Genomic DNA, 17,213 nt, shown 5'->3' with positions numbered 1-17,213 from the left:
TGTGGTAATCGCCGTCACCTCACTTCAAACAAACACCTAGTGCCAGGGACACCCCCCTTCGTGCCCGCACTCACCCCTGAATCCTCCCAATTATCCGGAGGCAGGAATGACAGCTTAGGGGGTCTGATATTAAACTCCAAAGATGATAATCACTTTCTCCAGATGAGAGCTCTAAAACTAGAAAGCGCCACAATAGTGTAAAATCTTCTTTTTAATTATAAAAATAAAATTATTGCACTCACAAGCGGAGGTAGATCACAAGCATGTAAATACAGAAGTAGTTCCCGGGCAACCGCTCTGTAAGATGCCGTCCTGGATTCAACTCTCACGCTCGCGTCCTTCCTATTGCTTCCTCCTTCCTTGTTCACCAATTACGAGTGCCGTAGCTCCGCCCTATGCATTTCGTCAACTAGTGACTCATCAGGGGCCCCTGATGAGTCACTAGTTGACGAAATGCATAGGGCGGAGCTACGGCACTCGTAATTGGTGAACAAGGAAGGAGGAAGCAATAGGAAGGACGCGAGCGTGAGAGTTGAATCCAGGACGGCATCTTACAGAGCGGTTGCCCGGGAACTACTTCTGTATTTACATGCTTGTGATCTACCTCCGCTTGTGAGTGCAATAATTTTATTTTTATAATTAAAAAGAAGATTTTACACTATTGTGGCGCTTTCTAGTTTTAGAGCTCTCATCTGGAGAAAGTGATTATCATCTTTGGAGTTTAATATCAGACCCCCTAAGCTGTCATTCCTGCCTCCGGATAATTGGGAGGATTCAGGGGTGAGTGCGGGCACGAAGGGGGGTGTCCCTGGCACTAGGTGTTTGTTTGAAGTGAGGTGACGGCGATTACCACACGTGGGAGGTGGTGGTTCTGAAGCAATCGCAGTGTTACACTATTTGTGTTTTTCTCTTTCTTTTTTGCATATGACGTGTGGCCTAAAGTGATACTGGTAACAGCCTGGATGCACCACAGTGTACCGGAAGGAAAGAACTGAACTTTTATTGGAGCACTGTGGTAAACTGTTGAGTTCTACTTGTGGCTTATGAGCGCGGATTTTTTAGGATAATTTATACTCTGTACAGCGCTGCGTAAGATGTCGGCCCTATATAAATACTAAATAATAATAATTAAACGGATCATCAGGGGGCTCTGTATGGCTGATATTGGGGTGAAACCCCTCCCACAGTGTGATGTCAGGACCATGGTTCTGACATCCCACTGTTGGAGCCTTGTTGCATTTTGGGAAATAACAGCTGTTTACAGTTGTTCCCAACTGCCAAAAAAGCAAGCAGCATCTCCTTCCACTGACATCACTTGCCAGCAGTAAAAATGTAACCATGTTATAAATATCAGAATGTAAATCTGGGAGAGGAAAGATTTTACAATGGACAAACACTGACTAAATCATTCATACACTGCCCTTCCACAGCACATCCGCCACTCTCCCACCTTTGAAACCTTTAAACGCTCCCTCAAAACCCATCTTTTCCGACAAGCATATTCTCTAGCTTAGGCCATGCAACCACTAAATAACCTAATTGCACACTGCCTGTACATATACTGTATACTTCCTCCACCTCTTGTTTCCACCCCATTCCTTTAGATTGTAAGCTCGCAAGGGCAGGGCTCTCACCCTTTTGTGTCATGGAATGATATTAATTTAATCGCTTGCACTCTGTTAGACATTTATACATTTTAGTCATCATGTTAAATCAAATTGTAATCAGCAGTGCTGTATCTTGTATCAGTGTTCATATTTGATGTATATCATTGTCTGTATCAGTATGTATCCCTTGTTTGTTTTCTTACATTGTACAGCGCCACGGAATATGTTGGCGCTTTATAAATAAATAATAATAATAATACATAATTATTGTAAAAATGAAGCACTTTTGTATTACATTATTTTCTCTGGAGTTCCTCTTTAACATAAAAAACTGGGCAATGTATAGACCACTGGAGCATATTATCATAAATTAAACATAAGAACAGATTTAATTATTAATAACTAATAATTAAGTTGTACTAGTAAAAGGTATTTAATGAAAAAAAAAATAGGATCCCATGCCCCACAGCTTTCCAGTAAACAATAAATACCAAAGGTCAACACACTGATTATTAGTGTCCATCTTCAGCAATCTTGTAAACTTATTCAGACTTTATACCAGACTTTATACCTTAATTCAGTGTTCTTACTGCCGCGGTTGGCGCCGATCGTGGAAGTTTTGCGATTAGCGCCAATCGCAAATGCGTTACTTGCAGCATTTTTGCAGCGATTCTGGAGTGATCGTGGTACAGTGCTTATAAAGCACTGACTGCAATCGCTCTGAAATTGCGGAAGTTTCCAGTGATTTTTACCGCACTAATCGCGGTAAAATCACTCGAGCAAAAGCGCTATCGCTTTGAGCTTTTAGATGTGAATGGGGCCTAAAGGTGGCAAAGATGTTCTATGAAAAAGATGTGAAGTGGAACTAACAATGTGCCACACTAATAGCAGTTTTTGTGTCATAGAAAAAAAAACATTTTATACCTTTCTTTTCCTTTGTACACAACACCCTAAAAGTAACGGTGAATGGAAGCTACTTTATTTATTTTTTTTAAATGTGTCCAAAGCTTTCTTAACCTCTGTGCAAGTTTGGTAAAGTTTGGAAAGTGGAGCCAGGAAGCATTAGGTTCTTCTCTCTGATTAATGCCAATCCACATAATGTCAGGGAAGTACTTTGCATGGGGAGGTTGCTAAAACTCCTTTCCTTTTAAAGCACACTTTTCCTTTTTTTTGAAGAAAGGGGCCTGTTTCTTACCTGCCCAGGAGGATGTTGGCATAAAATAATTAACGAGGACCAAACAGTTTTTCACACTTGCTGAAACAGGTAAAGGACAGAGGTCTGTTGCCTTACTCACTACCTATGTACACAGTACACACAAGACTAAAGTAAAAAAAAAAAACACTGTCTCTATAAAAATGTACTTTGCTGTTCTACAAAGCATTTGATTAATATTAAAGAGACTCCGTAACAAAAATTGCATCCTGTTTTTTAGCATCCTACAAGTTCCAAAAGCTATTCTAATGTGTTCTGGCTTACTGCAGCACTTTGTACTATCACAGTCTCTGTAATAAATCAACTTATCTCTCTCTTGTCAGACTTGTCAGCCTGTGTCTGGAAGGCTGCCAAGTTCTTCAGTGTTGTGGTTCTGCTATGCACTCCCCCCTCAGGGGGGGAAAGAAACACACAAATGATCTCCTGAGATTCAAAAGGAATGCTGTATACAGCCTGCTTGTGTATGGATGTATTTTCTATGTGTGGACATACTGTACATCAACCTACTTCCTGTTTTGGTGGCCATTTTGTTTGTTTATAAACAAACTTTTTAAAACTGTTTTTAACCACTTTTAATGCGGCGGGGAGCGGCGAAATTGTGACAGAGGGGAATAGGAGATGTCCCCTAACGCACCGGTATGTTTACTTTTGTGCGATTTTAACAATACAGATTCTCTTTAAGTACCATTCATCCTCATGTTTTCTATGTTTTCTAATAATAATTACTTATTTTCTTTCGCTTCTTTTCTTCTTTTTCTTGCTTTATTAGATAATGTTAGCTTACTGTTCATACACGGTTCTTACCACCAGTTCTAACACTGACTGAGAACCTGATATTGGCATATTTTACTTTTGCATTGGTGCTTATTTGAATTTAGCAAGAAGTTTTATTTGAATTTAGCAAGATGTTTATTTGAATTTGCCACCAGGGATCCTATTGGACATGATACCCATGTATGTAATCAACCCTACTTCATGTGCAGTAATCAAAGTACAGTTTTCATACTGCATAGGCACATGTCATTTTTTTGATAAATGATGTAGGCTACCTGCTGCTGAGATAGTTTGATACTCAGTAATTACTTAGTAATGGCATGTTCATATGAAAACTTACAGCAGAATAAGAAACAATAGGAGTAGCCCTTGCGAGCTTACAATATAGAGGGTAGTGGGTTGAAAACATTAGTGAAGAAGACAAAGGGGTTAGCAAATGAGGCAGTGAGGCTCTAGTATGACCTAAAGCTTGTCTGAAAAGGTCTGTTTTGTGGGAGAGAGTTCCAAAGGAGGGGTGATGTTAGGAAGAAGTCCTGGATGCAGGAGTGAAAGGACGTGACCAAGCTAGAGGACAAGAGGGTCTCCTGGGAGGAACAAAGACTCCAGGTTGGATGGTATCTTGGGATTAATGAAGAAATGTATGTAGGTGACAACGTATACAGAGCGTTGCATGATAGGGTGAGGAGTGGCGTGTGTATACCTTCCTCTATCTTTTCTATGGAACTTGTTATGTTCTTGATGTACAGAGAGCAACTAGAGTCTTTAGTCTCTGCACAGCATTGCTGCTTTGTGGCCAGAGCATAACTATGGCTGCATGTAGTGTAGTAAGTGCAAGGAATGCAGCTAGCAATCTTTTAGCTTCGCAAATCATGCTTACTGCTTACATCAGGATAAGATATTATATTGACCGAGGATGAAAGTGAGGTGTTTTCAGAAAAACAGTGTGATACACATTTGCTTTATGTATTTTATCTCCTACTTTTTTTATTTGGTGCATCAGTTTGTTGTCATCTTCATCCTCAATTGAGGCTATAGTGTAAGCATTGGAGATATAGTTTTTGTATGAGCATGTATTACTTGCACATTTGTACACTGGTCATGTATTTTCACCCATCCTTCCAAGTTATGGCTACTTGTCAATTCCGGCAGAGCTTTGAAGGTTTCTTTGGTAACGCCTTCTATACTGTTTGAATCAAGGCCATTAGCAACTTCATCACTATCTCCTTCAGAAAGTTTTGACTACCACTTACAGTACACATATTCAGTGTTACATGGCATTATATAATTTATGGGCTTGACCATTCAGTACTATTGCAGGGTGACTATGCTACTCTGCTTTGCTCTCAATGACTTTGTGTTCCATATTCTTCTCCACAAAAGTCAGTAATTCATAATGAAAGTGTAAGTGATCCTCTGGCCCATTAGTCTTGTCAGATGGCACAATATAAATATAAAGCCATTCTTGAAAAATGTCTAATCTCATCCAATCACCTGTGCTGTTGTAGTACATGAATGCTAGTGTGTTCATATTTTTGTACTGAAGGCAGGGCAGGGACTTTCCAATTCAAAATGGTTTCAGTTTGTGTGAATACATTTTTTTGCACTTCCTTAATAAAAGTGCCACGCAGTCCTTCATCTGCCTTTTGTTCATATGTTCTGCAAGTGTTTTGTCTGAAAGCATTATGCAACAGAGTTCTGTTTCACCTGCTTTATAAATGTACTCAGGATAATATCCATTTTCCTTTATTATGATGCATAGTTTTTCTGGATAGTTATTAGCTGCAGGTGTGTCCACTAAAAAGATTTCTCCTCATATGGCATCTTGTTAAATACCATGTCAGCATTTTAAACATCAGAACCATCCCAGTGCTGGGCCGAAATTACGCATTAGCGTAATTACGCATCGTAATTCACTACAAATGCACCGTAAGCGTTACGTGTAAGGTTACGGTATTACACGTAACTAATTACGCGTAGACCGTGAGGTTACGTTTTACGCGTAACAAATTACGCGTAAGACAGTAAACTCCCATTGAAATTACACAGTCTGCCGTAATCACGTAATATTACGCTCCCGTATAATATAAAAAAGCCGCCGACTTTAAGGGTTAATAGCAAAGCCCCCTTAAGTGCTTAGAGCCTCAAATTTGGAGAATATATTAAGGAGATCAGAAGGAATAAGAGGAAAATTTTTTTTTTCAAAAAGACCTTATAGTTTTTGAGAAAATCGATGTTAAAGTTTCAAAGGAAAAATATATACATTTAAAAACCCGCCGACTTTAACGGTTAATAGCAAAGCCTGCTTAAAATTTAGGAACACCAAATTCACAGGGTATATTAAGGGGATCAGTGGGAATAAGAGGAAAAATTTTTTTTTCAAAAAGACCTTATAGTTTTTGAGAAAATCGATTTTTAAGTTTCAAGGGCAAAAATGTCTTTTAAATGCGGAAAATGTCAGTTTTTTTTGCACAGGTAACAATAGTGTTTTATTTTCATAGATTCCCCCAAGTGGGAAGAGTTTTACTTACTTCGTTCTGAGTGTGGGAAATATAAAAAAAAAACGACGTGGGGTCCCCCCTCCCAGACCTCTTTAACCCCTTGTCCCCCATGCAGACTGGGATAGCCAGAATGCGGAGCACCGGCCGCGTGGGGCTCCGCACCCTGACTATACCAGCCCGCATGCTCCATGGATTGGGGGGTCTCGGAAGGGGAGGGGCAGCCAAGCTTTCCCCTCCCCCTCCGAGCCCTTGTCCAATCCAAGGACAAGGGGCTCTTCTCCACCTCCGATGGGCGGTGGAGGTGGAGGCCGCGATTTCCTGGGGGGGGGTTCATGGTGGCATCTGGGAGTCCCCTTTAAAAAGGGGTCCCCCAGATGCCCACCCCCCCTCCCAGGAGAAATGAGTATAGAGGTACTTGTACCCCTTACCCATTTCCTTTAAGAGTTAAAAGTAAATAAACACACAAACACATAGAAAAAGTATTTTAATTGAACAAAAAACATAACCACGAAAAAAGTCCTTTAATATTCTTAATTAACCATGAATACTTACCTGTCCCTTTAAAAGCCAGTTCCTACGCAATATCCTCGGAAATATACTAATCAGTTACAATGTAACAAAGTTATTACAATGTAACAACTTTGTTACTTTGTAACACCACCGCACCCGACGTCACTCGCCGCTCACCCGCCGGCTGCCGCATACACGCTAGTCCCCGCCGGCTCCCGCCGTACACTCCGCCCACACCTGTCACCCATATACATGCTGGCACCCATGGGTGCCAGCATGTATATAGGTGACATGTGGGAGAGGCGGGGAGGGCAGCGGAGCCGGCGGGGACTTAGCGTCCCTTCACCCGACAGAGCTCTGAGCTATATTAGCTCAGAGCTCTCGAAAGCATCTTTGTATTTGGGCTCCAAGGAGCCCCATTGGTCCTTAGCAGACCAATGGGGTTCCTTCAAATCAGAAGGAACCCCATTGGTCTGCTAAGGACCAATGGGGCTCCTTGGAGCCCAAATACAAAGATGCTTTCGAGAGCTCTGAGCTAATGTAGCTCAGAGCTCTGTCGGGTGAAGGGACGCTAAGTCCCCGCCGGCTCCGCTGCCCTCCCCGCCTCTCCCACATGTCACCTATATACATGCTGGCACCCATGGGTGCCAGCATGTATATGGGTGACAGGTGTGGGCGGAGTGGACAGCGGGAGCCGGCGGGGACTTAGCGTAGTGTATGCGGCGGCCGGCGGGTGAGCGGCGAGTGACCTCGGGTGCGGTGGTGTTAGAAAGTAACAAAGTTGTTACATTGTAATAACTTTGTTACATTGTAACTGATTAGTATATTTCCGAGGATATTGCGTGGGAACTGGCTTTTAAAGGGACAGGTAAGTATTAATGGTTAATTAAGAATATTAAAGGACTTTTTTCGTGGTTATGTTTTTTGTTCAATTAAAATACTTTTTCTATGTGTTTGTGTGTTTATTTACTTTTAACTCTTAAAGGAAATGGGTAAGGGGTACAAGTACCTCTATACTCATTTCTCCTGGGAGGGGGGGGTGGGCATCTGGGGGACCCCTTTTTAAAGGGGACTCCCAGATGCCACCATGACCCCCCCCCCCCCAGGAAATCGCGGCCTCCACCTCCACCGCCCATCGGAGGTGGAGAAGAGCCCCTTGTCCTTGGATTGGACAAGGGCTCGGAGGGGGAGGGGAAAGCTTGGCTGCCCCTCCCCTTCCGAGACCCCCCAATCCATGGACCATGTGGGCTGGTATAGTCAGGGTGCGGAGCCCATGCTGCCGGTGCTCCGCATTCTGGCTATCCCAGTCTGCATGGGGGACAAGGGGTTAAAGAGGTCTGGGAGGGGGGACCCCACGTCGTTTTTTTTTTTATATTTCCCACACTCAGAACGAAGTAAGTAAAACTCTTCCCACTTGGGGGAATCTATGAAAATAAAACACTATTGTTACCTGTGCAAAAAAAACTGACATTTTCCGCATTTAAAAGACATTTTTGCCCTTGAAACTTAAAAATCGATTTTCTCAAAAACTATAAGGTCTTTTTGAAAAAAAAAAATTTCCTCTTATTCCCACTGATCCCCTTAATATACCCTGTGAATTTGGTGTTCCTAAATTTTAAGCAGGCTTTGCTATTAACCGTTAAAGTCGGCGGGTTTTTAAATGTATATATTTTTCCTTTGAAACTTTAACATCGATTTTCTCAAAAACTATAAGGTCTTTTTTTTTTTTCCTCTTATTCCTTCTGATCTCCTTAATATATTCTCCAAATTTTAAGGCTCTTAGCACTTAAGGGGGCTTTGCTAATAACCCTTAAAGTTGGCGGCTACCTAACATTGATCCATGCGTCAACTTTTCCGCTTGGCAGCATGACCTTACGCATTAATTGCTAGTAGGATTTTACGCGTAAGCCTATAACGTAATAACCTGAATTACGGTATACTTACGCGTAATTGCGTAAGTGCTATGCGTAATTACAGACATGTACCGAAATTGAATGTCTATGCCGTAAGCGTAATTTCGTAATGCGTAATAGCGTAAAATTACGCGTAATGATCCGTAAGCGTAGCTTTTTCCATTACGACCAGCACTGAACCATCCATCCCTTGCTTTGAAATCCATTAAAGTTCTTGCATGAAACATGAACACTGCCTTATCAATAATGTTTAGATAAATGAAGGAGGAGGAAAGCTGGCACTGCTGTAAGCGTTTGATTTATTGATACAAAAATAGAAATCACAGGTACAAACTTGCATACATCATAAAAGTTATGGTGCACATACCAGACGTGTGAGGAGGCACAGTGGTGGTGGTGGGTGCTGGGTACAGGATGCCTGATGGCCGTTTCGTGCACTGCTGCGCTTCTGCAGAGGCTATATAGAAGCACATCAGTGCGCAAAACAGCTGTCAAGCATCCCGTAGCCAGCACCCACCACCACCACTCCTCCCATGTCTGGTATGTGCACCATAACTTTTATTATGTATGCAAGTTTGCACCTGAGATTTCTATTTTTGTATCAATAAATCAAGTGCTTACAGCAGTGCCAGCTTTCCTCCTCCTTCATCTATCTATGCATTACACTGCATTGCTAGAGCATGCTGGTGAAGCTGAATAGGAGGAGTTTACACTGGGGAGCCACTAGTGCACGGCTCACCACATATGTGATTACACTATAGTGGCAACCTGCTACAACTTCTTTGACTACTCATTATCAAAAATGTTGTCTGCGCTAAGTTTTAAGGTGACCTTACATGATACAATCAAATTGATCAGTTTTCATGTGTTTTTTTTTTATAAAAATGATTACGTTAAAAAAAATTAGATTAGAGAAAAACACCTGATTGGTTTTCCTATTTTTTTTATGAAGTTCTGATTGAATGTGCTTTATCAATCAGGTTTTGGACTGGTTGGTCCTCATCAGTGCATGGAATGAATTAACATGGCTCTATTAGATTATTATTAGAGACTTGAAACACCCAGAGTTAAAGGTTGTCAAGCAAGTTCATGGTGAACCAAATCTCCTAGGAATGTGTAAGGGTCTAAAAAGGACCAGAAAGCCCTTTTACTAAAATGCTATGAAAACAGAAGTTTGCCTTCTTAAAACAGAAGGTATTTGCGATTATTCAGGTTGGCGTGAGCATACGATGCATCACTGCTGAATATGCAAATCATCCCCTTGATGTCCCAGTAAGCTAACCACACCTCTAGAACCACTGGAATGCAGGATGTGTTAGCTTTTTAATTGTACAGAACCCACTTATTCAACATGCATACAGACTATTTTGGATTGTTTGGTCCTTATTAGTGCATGGCATGAATTATTATGGCTCTTTGAGGTAGGACTTGAAACACCCACGGTTACAGATTACCTAGCAAGGAGTTCTGGTTCACCACGAAGGCACACTTCTGTTTTATTTATCATTAGAAGACATTTTAGCAATATCCGTATTACAAATTTGCACATGAATAATATCGGTACCTCCTCACTTATCTTACAGTTGATCACTTATCTTACAATCACAGTCAGCTGTAGAAAGAGCAAAGTACTGTACAGACATGTTCAGCAAAAAATTACAAACTGAGTTAATTACTTTTGAATTAACAGTTGTTATCTGTATATTTAATTAAAGGAAACCTGTAATGAAGTAAAAAAAAAAAAAAAAGAAAGAGTTGAACTTAACTGGGGCTTCTACCTGCAGATGTCCTGTCCCGGGCCGAGACAAGATGATCCTCTGGTCCCCCGCCGTACCCACCGTATAATACAATGAACAAAAGCAGCAGGATGATAAAGGAAACCTAAAGTGAGAGAAATGCAGAGGCTGTCATCTTTATTCTCTAATAAACAATGCTAGTTGCCTGACATATGTGCCGGTGTTCTGCCTCTAAAGGTACATACACACATGCGATAACTGTCAGTTCAAACAGCCAATAATGACCATTTCACCCCAATGATCGCTCTTTGTGTAAAGTGGCTGCTGATCAATCCTGCTCAGGCATCATTTAAGACAACCTGAACTGAAAATAAAAAGTAAAAATAACCATACACGGGTCATACTTACCTCCTGTGTAGTCTAGTCCATCTTGTTGGATCCTTAGTGTCTCCCAATGCCCAAGCACAATCACAATGCTATTTTCAACCCCCTGACCCATGGAAGATGCTTGGTTGTGCACTGATGGTCATCCATCAGTCCCCCTCCATAGCAACAGAACACATTGTTAGTCTCATGGCTAGGGATGTGTCTGTACAACATTGTTCCCTGAGTTGTCATCCCAGGGATCATTTCCTGATGCCCGATGGGTGACATAACATGTACTTTGCTTAACACTTGAAATCACTGACCCAGAATGAGATTGCAGATCAGACTTTGTGACCCCGGTCTGACTCCACTGGCTGCATGCTTCTTGTAAGTGTGTGAAAAAAACAACTAAAGCCAAAAGCTCAGCGTGACAACCAAGCAACTGGCATTGTTTATAAGGAATGAAGATGGCAGCCTCCATATTCCTCTGATTTCAGGTCTTATTTAATGCTGCATAATAAATTAGGTCAATAGGTCATCTGTATTATATGTGAGTCCACACTCACTATTAGACTCTGTAACACTAAGTCACCAACATATGAATAATAGAAAAGTTTTGGCAAGTCAAGCATGGTAATGTTGTATTTGTGTATGTTATTGACATCAAGGCAGACTTGTAAACAATAGACACCGAGCAATAGTGTGATGGAGAAGAAAATGTGCTCCGTGCAGATTTCTCAGATAGGTAACGGGCAACCAGGGTACTCCCCACATCCATTTCTCCATCTATCAACCCTATATTCTGATTTCTTTTTTAAACAACTCAGAAATAAAGAATCTAGAACATCTTTGAAGGCTGTAGTGTTTTCATTCTTTAACACATTTTATAAAATCAATTCATCAATATGTTTTTTAACATAAAGAGTAAAAAAAGAAAAATCTCAATTACATTACGGCATTACCAACATTTACTCATTTATTTCCTTTTGTGTCTGTTATAGATCTTTTAAATCAATGAAACATTTAAGTTGGTTTACATTGATTCAGTAGTAAAAAAAAAATCACAATGTAATTCATCTTTTTGCAGGTAACATGCAGACAATTATATTTACATAATAAACGCATACCAAGGCATTTCAAAACAATAACAAATGTAACGGTATCAAGTCTAAACAACAGCAATGTTGTTTTAAAAGAATACTTTTCATATAGGGGCCTAGGAAAGAGTAAAGACTAAACTTTATTTTCGCTGCATAAGAGAAAGACAACACACCTTTAGAATGGAGTATAACGGCTGATTCTCTCCACAGACTTCCAGTGCAGGTAATACCATCAGAATGGGTTTGAATGTAATGCTTAATAGAGCAAACTGTCACACAAATGCTCTGTAGCAGCATCAGCATTGGTCCTGTGCACTGTGCTAAGGTGACTGGTGTTAACTAGGGATGGTCGAAAATGGACATTTATGAATCTGCTGAATTTCCGATTTTCCTTTTTTTCTGATTTTAAGTCTTTGCGCTGTCCGAGGAGTATTTTATTAGTCATTTGTTGCATCTGAGAATGCAAAACAGGAAAAAAAAAATCAGAAAACGGAAATCGGAAAAACAGAAAATCAGTCCTACGATTGGTCAAAAATTAAAATTTTGCAGAAAAAGTCTGAATTTTCTGATTGGTCCAGTGCTTCTGAGTTCTGTGAGTGGACTAAAATTACAGAGTTGCGGTACATCGGATTTCCACCGAATTACAGTTTCCATTTTCCAATTTCTGAACTCCACTCGTAAATGTGGATTTCCGATCAGTACTGCGGAAATTTCAATGCCGCAGAATCCGAATGAGCATCCCTAGTGTTAACATGGCTAAGTTAGAAGCACTGCTTTGTTAGAGTATAGCTTGTTGCTTTTAAAAATGAATCCCAGTTTTACATTTTAAAGACACTGCTATGTTGAATATAAAGTCGGAGGGCATTGAGAAGTGAATCTGAAAAGGCTTCTTTTTCTAAGAACACCTCTATTTACAGCCTTCCAAGGCCCTTCACCACTAAGATTGAAAGATACAAATCTGTGCAAATACATGCTTCAGTATGAATATTTATGTTCATGTGACTAAATTTGAGAAGGTCACTTTTAGTTTCAGTGGTGGGTCACTGGCTTTCCTCATTACAGGTAGACATCTGTGGTTTGATATTCATCTATTGCTTAAAATCCTACATTGAGTTAAGGTTTGTACACTGTGTCATTTGGAGTTCCTGAGTTTAAATCTGCACAGTGCACTCTGTCAACGGTGAACAGTAACATCTTTTGAGGTTAGGAGAAAAAGGGGACACAGAGAGCCCAATATAGTGTAGTATGTATAATGAAAGGGTATATAAAAGTAAGTAAACAATATACTCACAAACCAGGGTCACTGTAGGCAACCACTGTAAAGGCAGGTGAGGAGATTAGACCTGTCCTCACTCAGGATTAAGATGTTGCTCTCTGTAGATCAGAAGAATAAGGGTATAGACCCCTCCACCAGGGGTGGACACAGGTATTGTAAAAGGAGAACAGAGGCGCCAACAGGATAAAAGATGCTAAAAACTTTAACATTTCAAGGGAGGAAGTGGTGGACTTACCTCTCTGAAGCAGACATTAAACTCTCGATTTTCAAACAGAAAAATGTATTCATATACTCCAAAATACAAAGCAATGCGTTTCACAGGTATATTCCTGTTTCCTCAGGCAATAATAGGGAGGGGTATATAACAGTTTAGTCTCGTAGTGAGAGCTTGTATTTATGATTATTATTAAATGGATTTATATAGCTCCAAAATATTACACAGTAGAGTCGTGAACGGGTCTGGAGTGGCCAGTTTAGCCACCAAGGGCTTAGAGTGTGCACCCCTGGCGTTCAGTGCTGGATGATGGAATCGCGGATGACATTCTCCATAGATGAGGCAAGAGATACGCTTGACAGCCATTCTGTAAGCCAGGCAGAAGATGGTGGGCTTAGTGATCCTGCAGTTGTCCCGGAGCACCTTCCTGTGCCACCTGGCGCTTCCTTTCCCGACACCTTTACCAATCTTTCCTCTGCAGGACATGATGCTTCTTCTCTGCTGGAGAAACATACTGGGAGTGATATGCTAGTGTTTTAAAAGGGAGTAAACATGACTATTGTAAGTATATTGCATTATTCGGGTGATTGATGTTCAGCAATGTTAGCCACATACCTGTAAGAGAGGAAAACAAAATCTGTTAGCAGTCTTTTTTATTTAGTTGATTATATAGCACTGCCTTCTTTCACTGCACTTTGCTGAGTGCATAGTTTTGTCACTAAATGTCCCACAGAGGGGCTCACAATATAAAAAAATCAAATCCCTACCACAATCATATGTTCAATGTAATCTAGGGCCAATTTTAGGGGGAAGCCATCCAAGTTATTTGTATGTTTTTAGGATGTGGGAGGAAACCAGAGGAAACCCATGCATTCCCAGAGAAAACATACAAACTATGTGCAGATAATGCCCTGGCTGGCATTCAAACCTGGGCCCTAGCACTGCAAGGCAAGATTGCTATCCACTACACCACCATGCCACAAGTCCACTAATTATAGTTATAGTTAATGTAATGTGCACAGTTCAGTAACCTATTACAAAACCTCTAATGTGACTGATAATTAATTGTATGTGTTTTACAAATGTTATATATAACACTAGTAACAAATAACACAGTCTCACATTTGTATTCCATTTAAGGACTTTATTTTTAAAGAGGAACTCCAGTGAAAATAATGTAATAAAAAAAGTACTTCATTTTTACATTAATTATGTATAAATGATTTAGTCAGTGTTTGCTCATTGTAAAATCTTTCCTCTCCCAGATTTACATTCTGACATTTATCACATGGTGACATTTTTACTGTGGGCAGGTTATGTAGCTGCTCCTAGCTGTTTTGGCTGTTACAGACAGCTGTAAACAGCCATTTCCTGTCTGTGAACATTGTTACATTGTGGCAGTTTGCCCAGAGTACCGCGGTACCAGAGTTTCTTGTGGGAGGGGTTTCATCACAAAATCAGTCAAACAGCGCCCCCTGATGGTCTGTTTGTGAAATGCAATAGATTTGTCATGTAAAAGGGGGTATTAGCTACTGATTGGGATAAAGTTCAATTCTTGGTCGGAGTTTCTCTTTAAGGTTGAATTTGAAACAGCACACATGTCTGATGTAAAATCTATTTAATTCAGTTTCAAAACAAACAGAAATTTTCAGCACTGAAACCTTATCAGTAGGCTTTTTTTCAGACAGATAAGTAGCTTTTGGCTTCTATTTACTTTTTTAGAGAAACCTGGCTGAATTCATCAAGCTGTTCCATGAGTTCATTTGAATAGATTACAACTCCAGTGTTTTACAACTTGCTTTAAAGGATAACAGAAAGGGACTTAACATATTTTCTTAGTAGGACTAGTACAACAGTATAGCTGAGAGCCCTGTCCCTCCTAATCAATGCTCCACACTGGCTCCTGCTGTTCTCCCCGCCCCCTACACCAGACCACCCATGGGTGCATTAGGTGCCAGCATGGGTGAGGGTGATAGGTGTGGGCAGGTGGAGAGGACATCGGGAGCTGGTGGAGGAGCGACCACATAGGACAGAGCTCTCAGCTATACTAAGTATAGTTGAGTGCAAAAGCATCTTTGAATTTCACTCCAGGGCTCCCCATTGATTCCTTAACAGACCAATGGGGATCCTCCTGATTTTCTTGTTGTGTTTTTATTTCATTTACTACTTTATGGAAATGGGTAAGGGATACTATGTACCTCTATACTCATCTCTCCTAGGGAGCGGGCTGGATTCTGGGGGTCCCCTTCTTAAAGGGGACTCCCAGATGCCACTATGAACCCCTCAGGGAGTCGTTGTCCCCATCTCCTCCTGAGGCTCCTTTTTAAAAAATGTTTCTTGTTCCCACTGTTCTTCTTAACATACTCTGCAAATTTGGCGTTTCTAGCACATTCTTGGGCTTTGCTATTAACCATTACAGTTGGCAGTCCCACACTCAGAACAAGAACTTTAAAATTGATTTTCTCACATTCTACAAGGTATTTTTTGAAAAAAAAAATGTTTTTCTCTTGTTCCCACTGTCCTTAACAAACCCTACAATTTCTAGCATGTATGGGGGACTTTGCTATTAACCACTAAAATCGTCCGCCATTGACATTAATGTAAAAAATGTGAACACAATTTTTTTTGAAAAACTTTAGTGTTAAATGCGAATGGCGAACAGCCCAAGTTCACCAGGAGCTTTCTGCGGGTGAACAGTTTGGGCCATCTCTAATCAGGTCTCTAATCAGGACACTTCTGTCCCCAGAAGCATTTAAGTCTAAATTAAAAAGCCACCTGTTTAGTCAAGCTTTTATGAACACCTGACTATTTCCTCTGGAACACAGTCCACCCTGCAACTATGTACTGATCTGACTCATATCTATACACTTTGAATCCTATGGAATGGAAAAAAAGGCTTTACAAATGCTAATATAGAAAGAGAATGCACCCAAACACTGTAAGTGACCTGAATCAGTCCAACACAAATACTGTCCTTATCAATTACTCTTCTCCTCCAGTGAACTCAGCCTGACTACCCCCCCCCCCCCCCCCGCATAACCCAGTCCCATGCACACCTCAAGGAATTCTCAAAAGCTGCTCAGGGAGCATCCGGGGGTAGGAATGATCGTTTGTGGGAGATAGCTTTCTTCCTATTCACCTCTCCACACTATTGGCATCATGCGCTGTCACAAATTAAAAAGATCCTCATCGGGTAAACTGATTTTTTGATGCAAAAAATTAAAACATATTGCACTCACAATTCCAGAAATGGGTATAGTGTATTTGAATACAATGTGATAGGTCCCTAGGTGACTGCCTCTACCACAACTTCCTAAAATTCCAGCCTCTCTGGAACCAGGAAATGGTGCCAATTCCTCTGCTGGTTGCATCTGACGTCGTTTCAAACTCAGCACATATGATTACTTTGACCACATGGAAAGCACTGACTAGCTGCTCTTGTGAAAGCGATGGAATGAGCCTACAGTGTATCAATAAGTTCCTTATCAATAAAAGAGTTGGGGGCAGGGCCGGCCCGCTCATGAGGCGGGGTGAAACTTTTGCCTCAGGCGGCAAATTTCCAGGGGCGGCATCCGCCCGTCCGTGTGGGGAGCCGGCCGCTGAGCTGGAGGGGTAGCTGGCAGGACGGGGGTATTGGGCCTAGCGGCGGGGAGGGGGTCGTACCCCCCCTCCCTCGCCTGGGTCCCCCGTCCTCCGCTCCCCTCCAGCCTTACATAGAAGCAGCCGCTATTTGTAAGAGGCACGGGCGGGGAGGACTCACCTCTTCCTCGATCCAGCGTGCGCTCCACTGACGTCACTTCCTGCAACGCTGCAGGAAGTGATGTCAGTGGAGCGCACGCTGGGAAGAGGTGAGTCCTCCCCGCCCGTGCGTCTTACCAATAGCGGCTGCTTCTTCTATGTAAGGCTGGAGGGGAGCGCAGTTCGGGGGACCCAGGCGTGGGAGGGGGGGGGGTACGACCCCCTCCCCACCGCTAGGCCCAATACCCCCGTCTTGCCAGCTACCCCT

Source organism: Hyperolius riggenbachi, chromosome 2 (genome assembly GCF_040937935.1).
Source record: "Hyperolius riggenbachi isolate aHypRig1 chromosome 2, aHypRig1.pri, whole genome shotgun sequence".
Taxonomy (NCBI): Eukaryota; Metazoa; Chordata; class Amphibia; order Anura; family Hyperoliidae; genus Hyperolius; species Hyperolius riggenbachi.
Note: the sequence above shows the minus strand (reverse complement) of the source record.